Source organism: Bombina bombina, chromosome 2, assembly GCF_027579735.1.
Source record: "Bombina bombina isolate aBomBom1 chromosome 2, aBomBom1.pri, whole genome shotgun sequence".
NCBI classification, from domain to species: Eukaryota; Metazoa; Chordata; class Amphibia; order Anura; family Bombinatoridae; genus Bombina; species Bombina bombina.
Window position 1 is genome coordinate 916,581,653 of NC_069500.1, and position 17,315 is coordinate 916,598,967.

The window sequence follows — 17,315 nt, forward strand, 5'->3', positions numbered from 1 at the left end:
CTCCCTGAAATTAGTTTTTGTAGGTTGGGATGTCTGACATATACCTCCATACTTCTGTGTTACGTGAAGCACATGCCGATACGAGTCTTCACTTGCTAAACGCCAGTAGGGATGAATATAGTGAGCAGGTACAATCAGAGCCGCTTCACCTGATGATGTTCTCCACGCTGCTAAATTACAATCCACACATTACGCATTTTGCCCCTCCCCTTTCTGGGTTGGACTTGAGGCTTTGTCAGATGTATAATGTTACCACTACTCGTGGTGTTTAAATACAGATTCTATTACCTTGTTACACATCCCTTGTTACTATATCTTAAAGGGACATTAATGCCATACAACAACCTTATTCTGGTAATTCATGTTATGCTTTAATGTACATTTATAAAGCACTTGTGAGGTGACACCTATTCATGGCCTAAATATTGACATTAATGCTAACAGCACGTTACATTTTATACATTAAAAACAATTGCAAGTGTGTGGTATATACGTGCATAATACCACATATCACATATTGCACAAGTCTAGTATGTACTAGACTTGTGCAGGAATATTCTATTTTTTAATTTAGGCCAATGGGGGACAATGTGTTTAATCTGTACATCCAGCGTGATTCATGCTGGAGAAATATTTGATCAATGTTGCCCCCTCTCTCCTCTTAGGCCTAATATGTTCAATTCCTAGCACTTTTAATAGGGTGAAGTCAGAGTTATGAAGTGTCTGGCCACTGGGCTATCCTGATCATTGTCCTTAAAGTGAATGTCAATTTTCAGCAATGAGTGCCCGGTTTTTAAAAATACTTTTAAAAACAGGGGCACTTTCATTGATGAAAGTTTACATTGCATGGGTTTTGTAAAAATACTTACCTTTTACTTCTCCAAAACCAGATCGATGATCCCCCGCCTTCTTCTTCCTGCTGTACAACCACAGCAATGACAAAACTGGCTTCCTCCAATCACAGCCAGGCATCACAAGATGGACGCTCTGGGGTGCAAGCCATGATTGGAGGAAGCCGGTTTTGTCATTTCTGACGTCAGTACAGAGGAACTGAGGCTGGGATCGGCGATCCGGCTTTGCAGAAGTAAAAGGTAAGTATTTCTACAAATCCAGTGCAATGTAAATTTTCATCAATAAAAGTGCCCCTGTTTTTAAAAGTATTTTTAAAAACCGGGCACTCATTGCTGAAAATTGACATTCACTTTGATACTATCCCTATGCTCCCTAACTCTGTCTTTCAGTTCACGTGTCGTCTTACCGATATAGAATTTGGGACATGAACAATGTAAGAGGTATGAGAAGGGAACCCCTAAGGGAACCGTGTGCGGGGTGCGCTGTAAAAAGTTAATACGTGGTATTGGTATAGAAACAAACCATAAAGTTCATGTGAGTTGGTAGTGCTGAGTCTAGCACTCAAAGATACTGGCGGCAAATGCTCCTCTGGTCTTCGGAAAGGAGATATCTGTAATTAGGAATAAAAAAGAGGGCGCCACATAGGGTGATATTGTTGGATCAAAGTTCAACAGGGTAATTATTATCGTCGCTTACCGGAGAACGATGCACCGTATTGTAACCGGTGCTGACAGGCAGGCTAACACTTTCAGTGGTTAGCACACTGGGTGGCCTCCGGCAGGTTATACACAGCTGGTACTCAGCGTTCACTTGATTGATGTGCGTCTGTCCGGCTGCAGATAGCGAGTCAGACACTGTGATGGATCAGACAATTTCGAACCTTTGTCAGGGAGGAAGCACTGCAGTGGATCGAACACTTTGACACCTTAACCAGGAAGGCTCAAAAGAGAACAAAGGACAACTTCCGTATATAAAATAAATGAATTTTATTCCATACAAACTGCTACGCGTTTCTAGACCTACACCGGTCTTTTCATCAGGCATACAAACAATGGAATCCATTGTTTGTATGCCTGATGAAAAGACCGGTGTAGGTCTAGAAACGCGTAGCAGTTTGTATGGAATAAAATTCATTTATTTTATATACGGAAGTTGTCCTTTGTTCTCTTTTGAGCCTTCCTGGTTAAGGTGTCAAAGTGTTCGATCCACTGCAGTGCTTCCTCCCTGACAAAGGTTCGAAATTGTCTGATCCATCACAGTGTCTGACTCGCTAGCTGCAGCCGGACAGACGCACATCAATCAAGTGAACGCTGAGTACCAGCTGTGTATAACCTGCCGGAGGCCACCCAGTGTGCTAACCACTGAAAGTGTTAGCCTGCCTGTCAGCACCGGTTACAATACGGTGCATCGTTCTCCGGTAAGCGACGATAATAATTACCCTGTTGAACTTTGATCCAACAATATCACCCTATGTGGCGCCCTCTTTTTTATTCCTAATGTAAGAGGTAAATTACATTCTTAGTGTTACATACAATTTGTTCATTTATATTATAGATTTTGTCTGGATATTCTATACAAAAACTAAATGATTTTTCTATAAATTTGCAATATACACACCGTCCACAAGGTTGACAGCCTTTCACCACTTGTGATTTAGTTAGCCAGTTTGTGGGTACATCCTTTTGAAATTCACTGTGTACTAACCTGTCTTTTATACTTGGGGCCCTTTTGGCAGTCATCAGTGGATATTCAGATATATATCTAGCCACAGAGCTGTCGTTGGATAAAACATGCCAGTGTTTATTAAGTATGTCACTGAGTTTATTCCAATGGGAATTATACCTTGTGATCAATCTAATTTGATTCTTTTGAGTTTGTGACTCATTTTTATACAAAAGCTGGGTTCTTGATGTATGTCTGACCCTAATCCATCCTTTGCGTATCTGTCTTTTTGAATATCCTCTTTGTATACATCTTTTTGCCATTTCTGCTGCCTGTTCCTCAAAATCTGCCTCAGTAGAGCAACACCTTTTTAGTCTTAAAAAATGTTGTACAGGTATCCCATTTTTAAGAGCTTCAGAATGGTGACTAGATGCATGCAGCAGACTGTTAGTTGCTGTCTCTTTATGATAGACTTTGGTTTGTAGCATGCCATTGTTTATAGTAATCTTTAAATCAAGGAATGTCACTAATCTGATATAGATTTCTGTTATTGCTATTAAGCTTTTCTACGAATTTGCCTGCAGACTCAGCATCACCTTTCTACAGTACTAGAATATCATCCACAAATCTCAGCCATAGGGCGACATGTGCCTCCACCCATTGGTCCAAACCCTGGAAAATATCTACTGTTTCCCAAACGCCAAGATGTAAGCAGGCATAGGAGGGGTCGCATGCCGCACCTATGGCTGTACCTCGTAATTGTCTGTAATGTTTACCATCAAACGTAAATATATTGTTGGTCAATACACATTCCAGTATTCTAGTTTAGTGTTGTCACTCTATTCCTCTCCTCGCAGCATTAGAAAGTGTTTTGCTGCACTTTAAGGGGCAGTCTACCATAGAATTGTTATTGTTTTAAAAGATAGATAATCCCTTTATTACCCACTCCCCAGTTTTGCATAACCAACACAGCTATATTAATGTACTTTCTACCTCTGTGATTACCTTGTATCTAGGAACCTTCTTCCAGCCCCCTGATCACATGACTGTGACTGTTTATTATCTATTGTCTTAAATTTAGCATTGTTTTGTGCTAAATCTTAAATAACCCTCTGTGCCTGAACACAGTGTTATCTATATGGCCCACGTGTACTTTCTGTCTCTTTGTGTTGAAAAGAGATTTAAAAAGTGTGTGATAAGAGGCAGCCCTCGAAGGCTTAGAAATTAGCATATGAGTCTGTCTAGGTTTAGTTTAAACTAAGAATACCAAGAGAAAAAAGCAAATTTGATGATAAAAGTAAATTGGAAAGTTGATTAAAATTAAAAGTCCTATCTGAATAATGAAAGTTTAATTTATACTAGACTGTCCCTTTAAACCCATATTATGTGGGATCGAGGACTATTCCAGGGTAAGAAGAAGCATATCTGTGTCAATGGTTACTTTATCCAGTATCCTCAGGACGTCCCCATTGTCCTGCACATAAGAAGACAGTTCAGTAAGGAAGGGTCGTAGATAAAAATCAATATATCTACTGATCCCTTCAGTAGGTCCACCAATGCCAGACACTATGGGGCGTCCTGGGGGGTTCTTCATGTTTTTATGTAACTTTGGCATGCAGTAAAATGTAGGTTTAATGGGATATGGATTCAAAAGAAAATCAAATTCTTTCTTTGTTATATTTCCCTCGTCTCTTGCATTGTTAAAAAATAAAGATAAGCTCATTACAAGACCTTTCATAAATAAGTCTAGAGACTTCTTCATACTGTTCTTTCATATGCAGTTGTCTTAATACTTCCTTCATATAATCACCTTGGTCCAGGACCACAATGTTCCCTCCCTTATCCGAGGGTTTAATCTGAATGTCTTTCTTTTCCATTAGATCTTTTAGAGCTTTCCTTTCATAAGAAGATAGATTGCTTACTATACCAGTCATGCCAATGTTATCTACATCCTGTTCAACACATCTCACAAATGTGTATACACTCAGTGATAAAGATAATTTGGGCATATATTTAGATGATGGTTTGAAGTTAGTCTGTTTAGGGTAGCTCATTTCTGCTGTTTGTCCTTCCTGTTCTTCTAACAGTGACACAAGATTTTCAATAGCTACCTTGTCTTGGCTATCTTCAACCTCTTCCTTGCTAAATTTATTGCCCCACATTTTCTTAAGGATAATTTTCCTTGGGTATAGATTAAGATCTTTTAAGAATTAAAATTTGTCAAGACCATTCATGGGACAGAATGTGAGGCCTTTTTTAAGTAGTTTTATATGTGCTAGATCTATTTTGGTTTTAGATAAATTAGCAACAGACATTTCCTCAGAATATTCTATTGGTTTGTACTCCCCCAGGATTGACTCTCTTTCCTCTGGTTATCATTCTGTATTGGGGCTGTTCCTGAATCTCCCCCCTCTGCTGGAAAAAGAGGGACCACCTCCCACTCTTTCATCTTCCTCCTCTCCTTGTCTTCCCCCTAAAGGGATTCTAGCCTGTATTGTATTTCTTATATTTTGAGGACCACTTTCTAACTTGTTCTCAGAATTGTCAGTACCTGAGTCGTAGGAGTATCTAGCACTATTATTATTCATATATATATATATATATATATATATATATATATATTTATATTAGTACCCTTCTTAAAATCCTCTTGGTCCCTCACCATCTTCCGCCTTTTTCTAAACTTAATCTCATTCTGTAGCTTTTCTAAGCTTTGCATTTCTTTATTAAGTTTTTCAAAGGCTGTGTCTTGGGCAAAAAGGTTAACTTGCTCATATGTTTTGTTTGTTTCTGCTTTGCTTTCTTCTAGCCTTTTTTCATCTTCATCAACCATTAACTGCATAAGCTCTAGCGCGCATCTTGTTAGGATTGCATGCCACTTTTGAATAAACTCAGTATTAGCTTCCATCCCTCTTAGATTGATCCCTGGGTCCAATTTAATCCTTAGACCTCTAGGGATCAATTCCTCTTTAACATATTTCTGTAAGCTTGCTAGCTCCCATTTAATTTTTAATTCCTTAAAGGATTACTTTCCGTTATAATTTTTAAGCCAAACAACTAACATATTAAAGTTAATGAACATTAATTAAAACCTACTGACCTATATTTTCTCCAAAACGAAGTTTCATAACGTTCTAAAAGTTATATCTTTTATTCGCCGATGATGTCACGTTATCCTGCCCACTATTTTCAGCACTGCATGTTCAAAATACTTAAACCAATAACTTTGTGTTTAAAGCGCCATTTTGAAACCTAGGTATTGTAAACGGATTGGTACAGAGCAAAGGATACCCACAGAGTGGGTTTGGAAAACAATTAAATTTGCAGACAAGATTTCTGATATACGATAGAGATATGTTAATGAAATGCTATTGATAAAAAGCGTATTTGGGGTAGTCAGTTAGTAACAGGCATAGAAAATATTTACTTACAGTGGCCCTTTAATAGCCTTTTTTCTTTTAAAGTGTTGTCCTGTGCAGTCTTGTCCTTCTTTGGTTCTTATTACTGAATATAGGACTCTATCTTTCTAAGTGATATATATATATATCCCTAAACTGCATACTGGCAGACTGCCTGCCAGTACCTAAGATGGTGATGACAAGTAGGGGAGTGAGGAGGGAACAGCTGTTTGGGAGGGATATGGAGTGGGAAGTATCAGGTAAAAGGGCAATCTCTACACTACAACAAAAGTTAGTTGAATCAAATATACCAAAATGGGCCTCAATCACTGGTTTTCAACCCTGTCCTCAGGCCTCCCCAACAGGCCAGGTTTTCAGGATTACCTTGGATAAGAGCATGGTTTGCAAGTCACAAGTCTCCAGTCTTTGTACTTAAGTCCCTAGTCAAGACAGGCAGGTCCAAGTCAAGTCTTGAGTCAGCAAAGGAAAGTCTAGGTCAAGTCCTCAGCTAGTGTTCAACAAGTCATTAGTACTTTTTGCATAATATAGAGTTGGAGTATAAATTACTGTATATAATGTATACTAATTCATATCAAGAGGGTGTTTATAATATGTTTATCTTTTCTCAGTTCAGTTTCATTTGAGATTTAATATTTGAAATTGTGACAAGGACAAACAGTAAAAAAACAGTATTTATTGGCAAAGTAACATAATTATTATAGAAATAACACAACTGCCAAGAACCCAAAAACACAAGTAATTGAAAAATGCTGTGCCGTCATACTTTGAGAGTCAATGTGAGTGAGGGTTCTTTCCTTTGAACCCTATAAGGCATTGCACTTGCAAAAGACTAAAGTGGCCAGAAGTCTATCAGACAAATACTACATAATATAAGAATTTGGTTACAATTTAATTTGTTGTACTTTTGTAATTTAAATTATTTTAAACTTTATACTGAGAGCAGCATATTAGTTTATCCCAGTTTCACTTTCCATGGACTGCTCTGACAAGCCGACCTTGTGTGTAAATTGAATTCCTGGTGAGAAATCTCTTAAACAGTCAGTCACAGCATTTGTGTAAAGTGCTGTTAAGGGTCAGACTTTAACAAATAACCTTAGATAGTAACATTCTGAGATTTTGTATAACTTTTTTTTTACTATTTTAAGCTACCTCCTCATCCCGCCTCCACTCCAAAAGTAAAAAAAAAAAAAAAAAAAAGGAAAAACATGACACTTTCCAATGGCATTTTATCATATTTTATTGTTTGACCAAAAATAAATATCTTGGGGTGTAATTAAAACAAAAGTGAGTTAGGTATCAGACCTGGTGGACTTCCGGTGGGAGGAGCAGGAAGCGCAGGTGTACTACGCGCTCCTCTGACTAAGGCAGCACGAACACGCCGACACACCAAGTTGCCATAGGCCGTGGTTTCATACACCACAGCCAGGACCTGGGCGTTGTAACTCGCCTGAGTGTGTGGAAGTCGCGGAACAGCCAGAGGCCGGTTTGCTACGGCCGTTTGCCAAGTCCTGTCAGCTGACGGCGGGGTGAGATCTGAGGTGAGATCTAAGGCAGAAACCCAGTAACTAGACTGAGCGACAAGAGCCGTGATTGCAGCAGAAAGATTGGGAAGCCCCCAATGAGGAAGTTGTGTTCTGAGTAGCACTGGAAACATTGAAGGGGCATCGGCCTGACTCAAGACAACACCGCCACCGCTAGCTGCCTAACCTGGCATTTCTGGAAGGTAGGATCCCCCCGCATTTGACAAGTAAGAAGTCCCTGACCTGGTACAGGGTGAAGGTAAGAGGCGGGCTGGCCGGGACTGTATATTGGGGATTGAAAAATAATGGAAGTAAGTCCCTGACCTGGTACAGGGTGAAGATAGCAAGGTATAGCAAGGTGTGCAGCGGGAACATATACCTAAAGCCAGTCAATGGATGACTTGTGACTATAAAAGTTTATGTCTGAAAGAGTTGGCGCTGTTAGCTTTTCTTTCCCCTCATACTACAGCCATTGGATTAGACTGCTTATAGGGGCGCTTTTACTAGTACTCCTGGCTCTCTAATACAAACCCATGCTTATGTGTTCCAAGGACATACCAAGAGTCTATTGTTAACCGCTATATCTATGCCGCAAGGTCACTAACATTAGCAAAAGAACTCAGACATAAGGAGAAATTACTTGTGTTCGTGTGTGAATAACACCTAAAGCATAAATGACTAAAATTAATGAATGTGGAATTTAAAAATTATTCGGTGGCTTGCTCTGGCCAATAGCAAAATGTGACACTGCTACAGCTGATCGTTCTTTAGTGATCGAAACAGAATGGCGCACTTAGGATCTCAGTGACATTTACTGAAATTTACTGAAAAGGGGAGAGAACGGAAAGGAACTTTTTTTTTTTCTCCTGCCCTTTTGTTTTTTTTGTTTTATCTTTTCTTCTCTTTTTTCTTTTTGTAGTCTTATTATTTCCTTTGTCTTCTTTTTTTTTTTTTTTTTGACCAGCAATTTAGTGGCGGGTGTTACACCCCTACATAGCTGGTGAAATATTGTGCTCTGATGGATATATAGTTCATAGCAAATGTTGAAAAAAGTTGTAAATTGTTATGGTTTGATAGATATGCAGCACATACCAAATGTTGAAAAATGTTTTTTAAAAATTTTCTTTTTCTTTCTCTTTTTTGCTCTGATGAATATATTGTATATATCAGTTGGTTTACTAGAATATTAGAGTGTCAGGCCTACTGATATATCTGAAAAAGTAATTTTTTGAATTTAGGGTGTAGTAGAGGAAGAAGGGAGGAGCAGTTGAGCCATAAATTTTACTGAAGTAGATGACAATTGTTGACCATTGCATAGTCACAAACTCACATAGGAGAACACTCCCTAACACGTAATACAATTACCTATACTAGATACACTTATGCACTTTTCCTATCTATTTTACTTTTTTCTTCTTTTTTTTTTCTTTTCTCTCCTCTCTCATTCTTTCTAGGTCACTATAAAACACAGGCTCGACACCTTACACACTCTGTCACTCCCACATATTCCATTTCTTATTTCTGTAATATTTTAGTTTTTTCTGACACATGGACAAATATTTTGCACCTAAATCACACGCAATGCCAGCAAAACCCAAAGATAGAAAGCCCAGACATAGTATTGAAAGTATTAGCGATATTAGACCTGAAATGACCAATATTTCTAAAGATGATATAGAAGAAATCTCTAAACAAGTAGCACTATCTCTCTCACCCCAACTTGACCATATCAAAACAGAGCTATTTACACTCTCGGTAGAAATGAAAAACTTTACATCTAGACTTACAGAAATTGAATCAAGAATTTCAGATACTGAAGTCTCTGTGACTAAACAAAATCTCTCTATACAACAACATGATATAAAAATCTCAGAAATGACTGACAAAATGGAAGACTTAGAAAACAGATCACGTAGGAACAACTTAAAAATAGTAGGCCTACCAGAAACCACAAATTTTCAGGATTTAATATATTTTGCCTCAGTGACTCTGCCACAAAGTCTAGAGATTGATACCAAACTGCATAATTTTACTGTTGAAAGAGCACATCGTGTAGGCTTTATTAGAAACACGTCAGAAAATACTATTAAGAAACGAGCTATCCTAATTAAATATTTGAACTTTCAGGACAAAGTACTAATACTTAGAGCATTTAGAAAAATGAAAAACCTAGAGATTGATAATAATAGAATTTTAATCTTCCAAGATTACTCATCCCAGACGGCAACAAAACGTAAAGGTATGGCCCCATTTTGTACAAGCATGATAAACATGGGCCTAGCCGCACATTTAATTTATCCCGCTAAAATTAAGATCTATATGGATAATGAGACAACTACACTAGAAACAATCGCAGAGGCCAAGGCATTTTTGAATAAGTTCCAACCTAGGTAATCATTAAAAAACAAGGAAAGTTCTCCTTTTTTTTTTCTTGTCTTTTGTGCTTTCTGCCTATTGGTGCATGGGCAGCTACTAGTATGGCAAGCTGGATAACTTTATTTTACCTTCATATAATAAACAAGATAATTAAGGTTAAGAATTGTATAAAAATGAAAGAATGGTTGAAAACAAGGACAGTCTATTTTTCCTTAAATATTTTAAATACTTATGTTCTATTAAAGATAAAGGTTCAGGTCAGAGGGAGGGGCAAGGAGGTTAGAATTTATTTTGATCCCCTTTCCTTTTTTTTTCTCTCCATTTGTTCGGTTGTTGGTTTGTTATTTCAAAATAAAGTATAAATGGCAACCCTAAAACTAATTTCTTGGAATGTGGGAGGGGTCACTAACCCAATTAAAAGAAAGAGGATTCTGACATACCTTAGAAACAAAAGAGTGGATATTGCACTCTTACAAGAAACACATTTGACTGAAATAGAACACAAAAAACTTAAAGTTAACTGGGTTAGTGAAGTTGTCTATACCCCATGTGCTACACGTAAAAGGGGGGTTGCAGTTTTAATCAGCAAAAATTTAGACTATCGAATTATAGGGCAAGAGATAGACCCAGGGGAACGATTTATTATTTTGAAAATTATTATAAATTCACGTATGTTCACGTTATGTAATGTCTATGGCCCAAATGTGCCAGATGTAAAATTTTGGGAAAAATTAAAATTACATGATTCTATAAATACGAATCTTATAGTTGCAGGTGACTTCAACATGGTTTTTAACAACATTGATAGATCACAGGCAACCGGAAATAAAACTAAACAGATCCCAAAAAAATCCTCCAGGATTCTTAAAGTATTTGCTAGCGCATTAAACATCAAAGACATCTGGAGATTGCTATATCCTAATAGTAGAGATTTTACTTGTGAATCTAAAAAGTACCGGACATTTTCACGGATAGACTTTTTTCTAGGGTCAGACAAAATTATTAACTCAGATATAAAAGCACAAATAGATAACTTCACTATTTCAGACCATGCCCCGATATCATTAGAGACACGGTGGGAAACAGATAGATACGATCCAGTTAAGAGTTACGGCTTCCCACGCTACTTAGCAAACAATTTAGAATTTAGAAACCGACTCATTGCTATATGGCACGAATATGTTCAACAGAACAAAGACTATATACATAAGAAAGAGATCTTCTGGGAAACTGCTAAGGCAGTAGCCAGAGGAGAAATTAAAAAATTTACTACTAGGTTTAAGAAAAAGCTATATTTAAGAGAGACTGAAATTTCAAATTATCTAAAAAACAAATATAACGCATATATTGCATCCCATACACAGACTAACTGGCAAAGTTACATGAAGGCTAAGCAAGAATGGGAAGTTTTCTCATCACAAAAATTTGCTATCCAAGAATTGAAGAACAAAAGTAGATTTTACAGATTTGGAAATAAAATAGGGAAGTTGCTAGCGAGATCTGTAAAAGACAGGAAACCGATGCATCACATTAAGTCACTAAATATTGACGGCAAAAAAACATTGAATCTTGACACAATCAAAGCAGAATTTTACAAATACTTCAGGGACCTATACTCAGTAGCGGATATTAACGTAAAAAATAAACAGGATTTTTGGGAAAAAATTACATTACCTAAGCTTTCGGCGGAAGACTTAGAAAAACTTAATGCACCAATTAAAGATTCGGAAGTCTTAAACGCAATAAATAATCTTAAGTTGGACAAAGCCGCCGGACCTGACCTTCTACCAGCAGAATTTTATAAAATTCTTAAAAACGAAGTAATAGGTGTACTTACGGAATTATTTAATGACTATTTAATTAACTATAAGATTCCATCTCCTAACTTTGCAGTCTCAAAAATAATATTACTCCTAAAAAAAGGGAAAGACCCTGAATCAATAGACTCCTATCGTCCAATTTCATTATTAAACTCCGATTACAAACTATTCACTGCAATTTTGGCAGATAGATTGAAGTTAATTATGAGTCCGTTAATACATCAAGATCAGGTTGGCTTTATGTCTAAGAGAAATATGTTAGCAAATATACGCAAAATCTTTCTATTAATAGACTTCCTTGCAGATGTTAAAAATAAAAGTGAACAAAACTCCGCCATTCTTGCAGTTGATGCCCATAAAGCATTTGACTCTATTATCTGGGACCATTTATTCTGCTCTATGAAGAATTTTGGGTTCAAAGATCAGTTTCTTGAATGTATTCGTGCCTTATATTCCAATGCAACCTCCATTTTGATGGTTAATGGCTCAAACACTACATCCTTCCCTATTTTGTCTGGAACACGACAGGGATGTCCAATTTCACCACTTTTATTTAATTTAGCAATTGAACCTCTTGCAGTTACTTTAAGAGATAATTTAGGGGGGATTAAGATAGGGAAAATTCCTGTTAAACTCTTACTTTACGCAGACGACTTGATTTTACTCTTAAAGGACGCCCAGACTGAAATTCCTAAAATTTTGGAAATTATAAAAGATTTTGGCTCTTTTTCAGGTTACACAATTAATATATCTAAATCAGAACTTCTCTGGCTGAGTAAGCATCACCAAAACCAATACACACCCACTTTTACAGTAGCCTCGCAATATATCACATATTTAGGAATCCAGATTAGTGTCAATCCAGAAGATTGGTTTAGTTTGAATTACCTACCTCTATTTGCGAAAATTAGATTTGAGATGATGAAATGGGACAATCTTCCACTTTCAATTACCGCAAGAATCAATGTAGTCAAGATGATTGTCTTACCTAAAATATTATACTTAATGCAAAATATCCCTTTAATCATACCAAAAAAGTATCTCAGTAGGTTAGACCAACTAATGAGACGATTTATATGGGGGGGGGTGCGAATCGAATATCATTATATAAACTGTCACAATTAAGGCAATATGGCGGATTGGCACTACCCAACTTTGCTATTTATAATAGTGTAAGTCTTGCAAAAATCGCAATGGACTGGATTACGGGTGGGAACTATATTGCATTTACAGAAGCAGAACAAAATCTAGTATACCCCCTCTCATTAAATGCGCTTCTGCATTGCCCTAAAAAAGTAATTCCAAAGAGTATTAAAAATAAACAATCATTATACCATATTATAATTGCATGGCAAGACATACGACGCAGAGTAGATAGTGACCCCCATTTTTCAGATCTACTCCCTATTAGAGGTGACCCACGTTTTCCCCCCGGTATTAGCAGTCAAGTATTTAGGAAATGGGCCACAGTAGGACTTATTTATATAACACAACTTAGAGAACCTAATCTACAGAGTATAATGCCATTTGAGAGTCTTAAAGAGTCTTATAATGTACAGAATGTGGACTTTTTTGCATACCTCCAAGTGAGACATTGGTTCTTTAAAGCTATGGAAGATAATAAGCTTCCATGGACCCATCCAGGAGTGAAAATGGGGTTAGCATTATTTAAGGCAGGTAAACGCTCCATTAAATATTGGTATAATATGATCATTACTAAGACAGGGGAACTAAATATTGCCCAGATTTGTTCAAAATGGCAAACAACGATTGTAGATCTAAAAAGGGAACAAGTAAAACAAAGCATAACTCTCTTGGACGAGGCCACACTCGCGGCAAGCTGGCGAGAAATGCATATAAAACTTCTACATAGAATATACTTTACGCCTGCTAAAATAAATAAATGGTCGACACAAGGTTTAAGGGTATGTCCACGTTGCTCTTTAGCCGATGCTGACTTAACCCATATGTTTTGGAGCTGCCCAAAAATTAACCAGTTTTGGAAACGGGTACAATTTTGGTTAAATAAGGTGACAGCTACAAATCACATATTAGAATTACAACACATAATTTTCCTACTGGATACATCAGATAGATTGGTAAATAGAGCTTTCTGTAATACGGTAATTCTGGGTGGAAGATATCTCATCCTTAAAAATTGGCACCAAAAAAACTCACCGACTATAAACAATTTAACATTTTTATTACAAAGGCAATATACAATAGAACAATTTGATAATGCAATTAACTCTGAACAGCAGCAAAATAGATTTAATTTAAAGTGGTTAGATTTTGTTAAACACTATAAAAACACCAATATACAGAATCAGTTATTATCACCACTAGAGAATATAAGTTAAGATGCAAACCCCCTTTCCCCTTTTTTTTTTTTTTTTCTCTCTGCCTCCCTCCTTTGCCCCCCCTAGAAAAATTTAAAAGCTAAAAACCCTTTCCTTGAAGCCGGTCAGGAATTTGACAATTAATTGGTAGGTGGCTCCACCTTTCTCAATAATTTAAAGGTTGAAATTACTTAAAATTTACACTGGATTACTCGAATTTATCATTTATTACTGTAAAGATTTGTCTTTTTTTTAGGCTTACAACAATGAGTTAGGGTAAATCTCGTGTTAATGACTATTGTGATAAAGGAAGAAAAGTTAAATATCTAATATTTGAAAAGGTTATGATTTTGTTTTCATGTATATTTTATCTGTATGTCTGCTTCATGTTTTCTGGTTCCAAATGACATAAGTGTACCATTGATTATGTAACTTTTTGTTTTTCCCTTTTCTTTCTTATTTCTGTATATTCTTTTTTTGACCTTTAATAACAATAAAAAACATTATATTAAAAAAAAAAAAAAGTGAGTTAGGTATTTTAAATATATAATTTTTTTTGTCATTCTCCAGGGACCATCCAGGTCACAACTCTGCCCTTTAGAATGTATGAAGACTTTGCAAGTCATAGAGCTCAAGTCCACAAGTCTTCCTTGATTATGTTGAGTCAAGTCACAAGTCATACGACTCAAGTCCACATCTCTGACTATGTTTAATCAGCTGATTTTTTCCACATGTGCTCCAGATATCCTCAAAATGTGGCCTGTTAGGGAGGCCTGCGGACAGGTTTGAAAACTAGCGGCCTAGATCAATACCTTGGGCTCTCTACTTTAAAAATATATATAGTTCTCATAGGTAAATAAAACAAAAGGCTCTATTTCTGTTTAAACGTTGTGATAGAAAAAAATGCTAAAAATTCTCTGGTACGTTGGACAAGTTTTTCTATGAAATTCCCGATAGTAACATAGTAGATAAGGTTGAAAAAAGACTGAAGTCCATCGAGTTCAACCTATACAAATCTAAAATACTTACAAAAAGCTCCAGTTAAGCTTAAATAACCCCATTAAAATGCGACCCATTTAATACTAGCAATCATATCCATGAATTTTGTTTATATACAGAAATTTATCCAGACTATTTTTAAATGAATCTATGGTATTGGCATTCACTACCTCCTTTGGTAATGAGTTCCACAATTTTATTGCTCTTACAGTGAAAAAAAGTTTCCGTTGCAGGAGATTAAATCTCCTTTCCTCCAACCTTAAATTATGACCTCTTGTCAGAAACAATTTTCTTGGAATAAAAAGAGCTTCTGCCATCTCTGTATATGGGCCTTGAATATATTTATATAAAGTAATCATGTCACCTCTCAAGCGCCTTTTTTCTAAAGAGAACAGACCCAGTTTGGCTAGCCTCTCCTCATAGGTTAATTTCTCCAATCCCCTTATTAGCTTTGTGGACCTTCTCTGAACTTTTTCTAGTTCTGCAATATATTTTTTAGCAATCGGTCCCCAGAACTGCACTCCAAACTCAAGGTGAGGTCTTACCAGGGCTTTATATAATGACAGAATTATGCTTTCCTCCCTTGAATCAATGCCTCTTTTAATACATGCTAGTATCTTATTAGCCTTTGAAGCCGCTGCCCTGCATTGTGCACTCATCTTTAGCTTGTTATCTATTACTACTCCCAAATCCCTTTCCTCCTGTGTTTGGCTAAGTCTTGTCCCATTTAAAAAATACGTAGCCTGCTTATTTTTACTTCCAAAATGTAGAACCTTACATTTTTCCGTATTAAATCTCATTTTCCATTCACTTGCCCATAGTTCTAATTTTAGCAAATCCCTTTGTAAAGAGAGTTCGTCCTGCTCTGACCTAATGACCTTACTTAACTTAGTATCATCTGCAAAAATAGAGATGTCGCTATTTAATCCTTGCTCCAAGTCATTTATAAAAATATTAAAAAGAACAGGGCCCAGTACTGATCCCTGGGGGACGCCACTGATTACCTTTGTCCAATCTGAGTATGATCCATTTACTACTACTCGTTGCTCCCTATCTTTTATCCAGTTATTTATCCATGAGCTAACAAAGGAGTTAAACCTGCTCATTTGGTTCAAGTCACATCCTTTCATTGCTTAAAGTGATGGTAAATTTAAGCTTATGAATTTTAATACTTTGGAAGTACTCATCAATATATGCACAGTGATGTCTGAATTTTTTTTAAATAAACTATTTTCAATTAAATATTACTTTTAAAAGCTTCTCCCTTACCTGTGCCCGGTGTTTTATCATTTTTCACGACCCATAAGAGTGCTGGACCGCATCACTTCTGGTGACGCAGATTCAGCTGTTGGAGGTGTGTTACTGCAAATCCCACGTGCGCAAATGCTTCATGGAGTCACTGCATCAAACATATAAACGACAGGCACTGTAATTCCCTCATCTTCACTATCTTATTTGCCACTTGGGGTGGATGCCAGAGGATTGGCAGGGGGACCCCCCTTGAACCCCTCCCCCCCAGGCAGAGACAAAAATAATAATAATAGTGAAGATGGAGGAATTACAGCACCCATCGTATATATACGTGTGGTTAGCAGTTCCATTGTAGAGATTAGCTTCTGTGGTGGACTTGCGGCAATTGGAATGTGGTGACGCACAAGCATGGTGAAGGAATCTGCGGTCCAACAGCTGATTCTACGTCACCGGAAGTGATGCAGTCCAGCATTCTATTGGGGTCGAGAAAATTTATAGAACACTGGCCGCCTCTGTCTGAGAATTTCGGTAATCTCAATTTCACCGACAGGCGCATCATCCAATAGGGACTGCACCATACGCCCCATGTCAGTCAAGTATTAGCATGCTCCCATGCTGGTGATTAAAAGCAGCATTGCCAGAACTACAACTGCATTCTGATCTCACAACTGTCAGTTCCTGTCAGTGGTGATTCACTATTCCCTGTAGTGGTGAAAACGGCATGTGTTCCCCCCCCCCATCTAAAATGAAGGGCTGAAGGCTGTGCTAAAGAGTATCCCCAATATGCCGCCACCCCCCCTCCCCCTCACTATGTGCTTATAATCAATAAGAAATATGTAGCACCTTATAAATAAATAAAAATATATATTAACTTCAAAAATAATAATAATCTGTTTTAATAATAAACTGCCTGTATACTGTATAAAAAAGGGAATTCACATAGGAGGAAAAAAAACACATGCCATTTTCACTGTTGCAGTGAACAGTGAATCGCTACTTACAGGAAGATTCACTGTTTACTATAAGCAGTGGTGAGATCAAAGCTACAACTGCACTTGCTGCTTTAAATCACCAGCA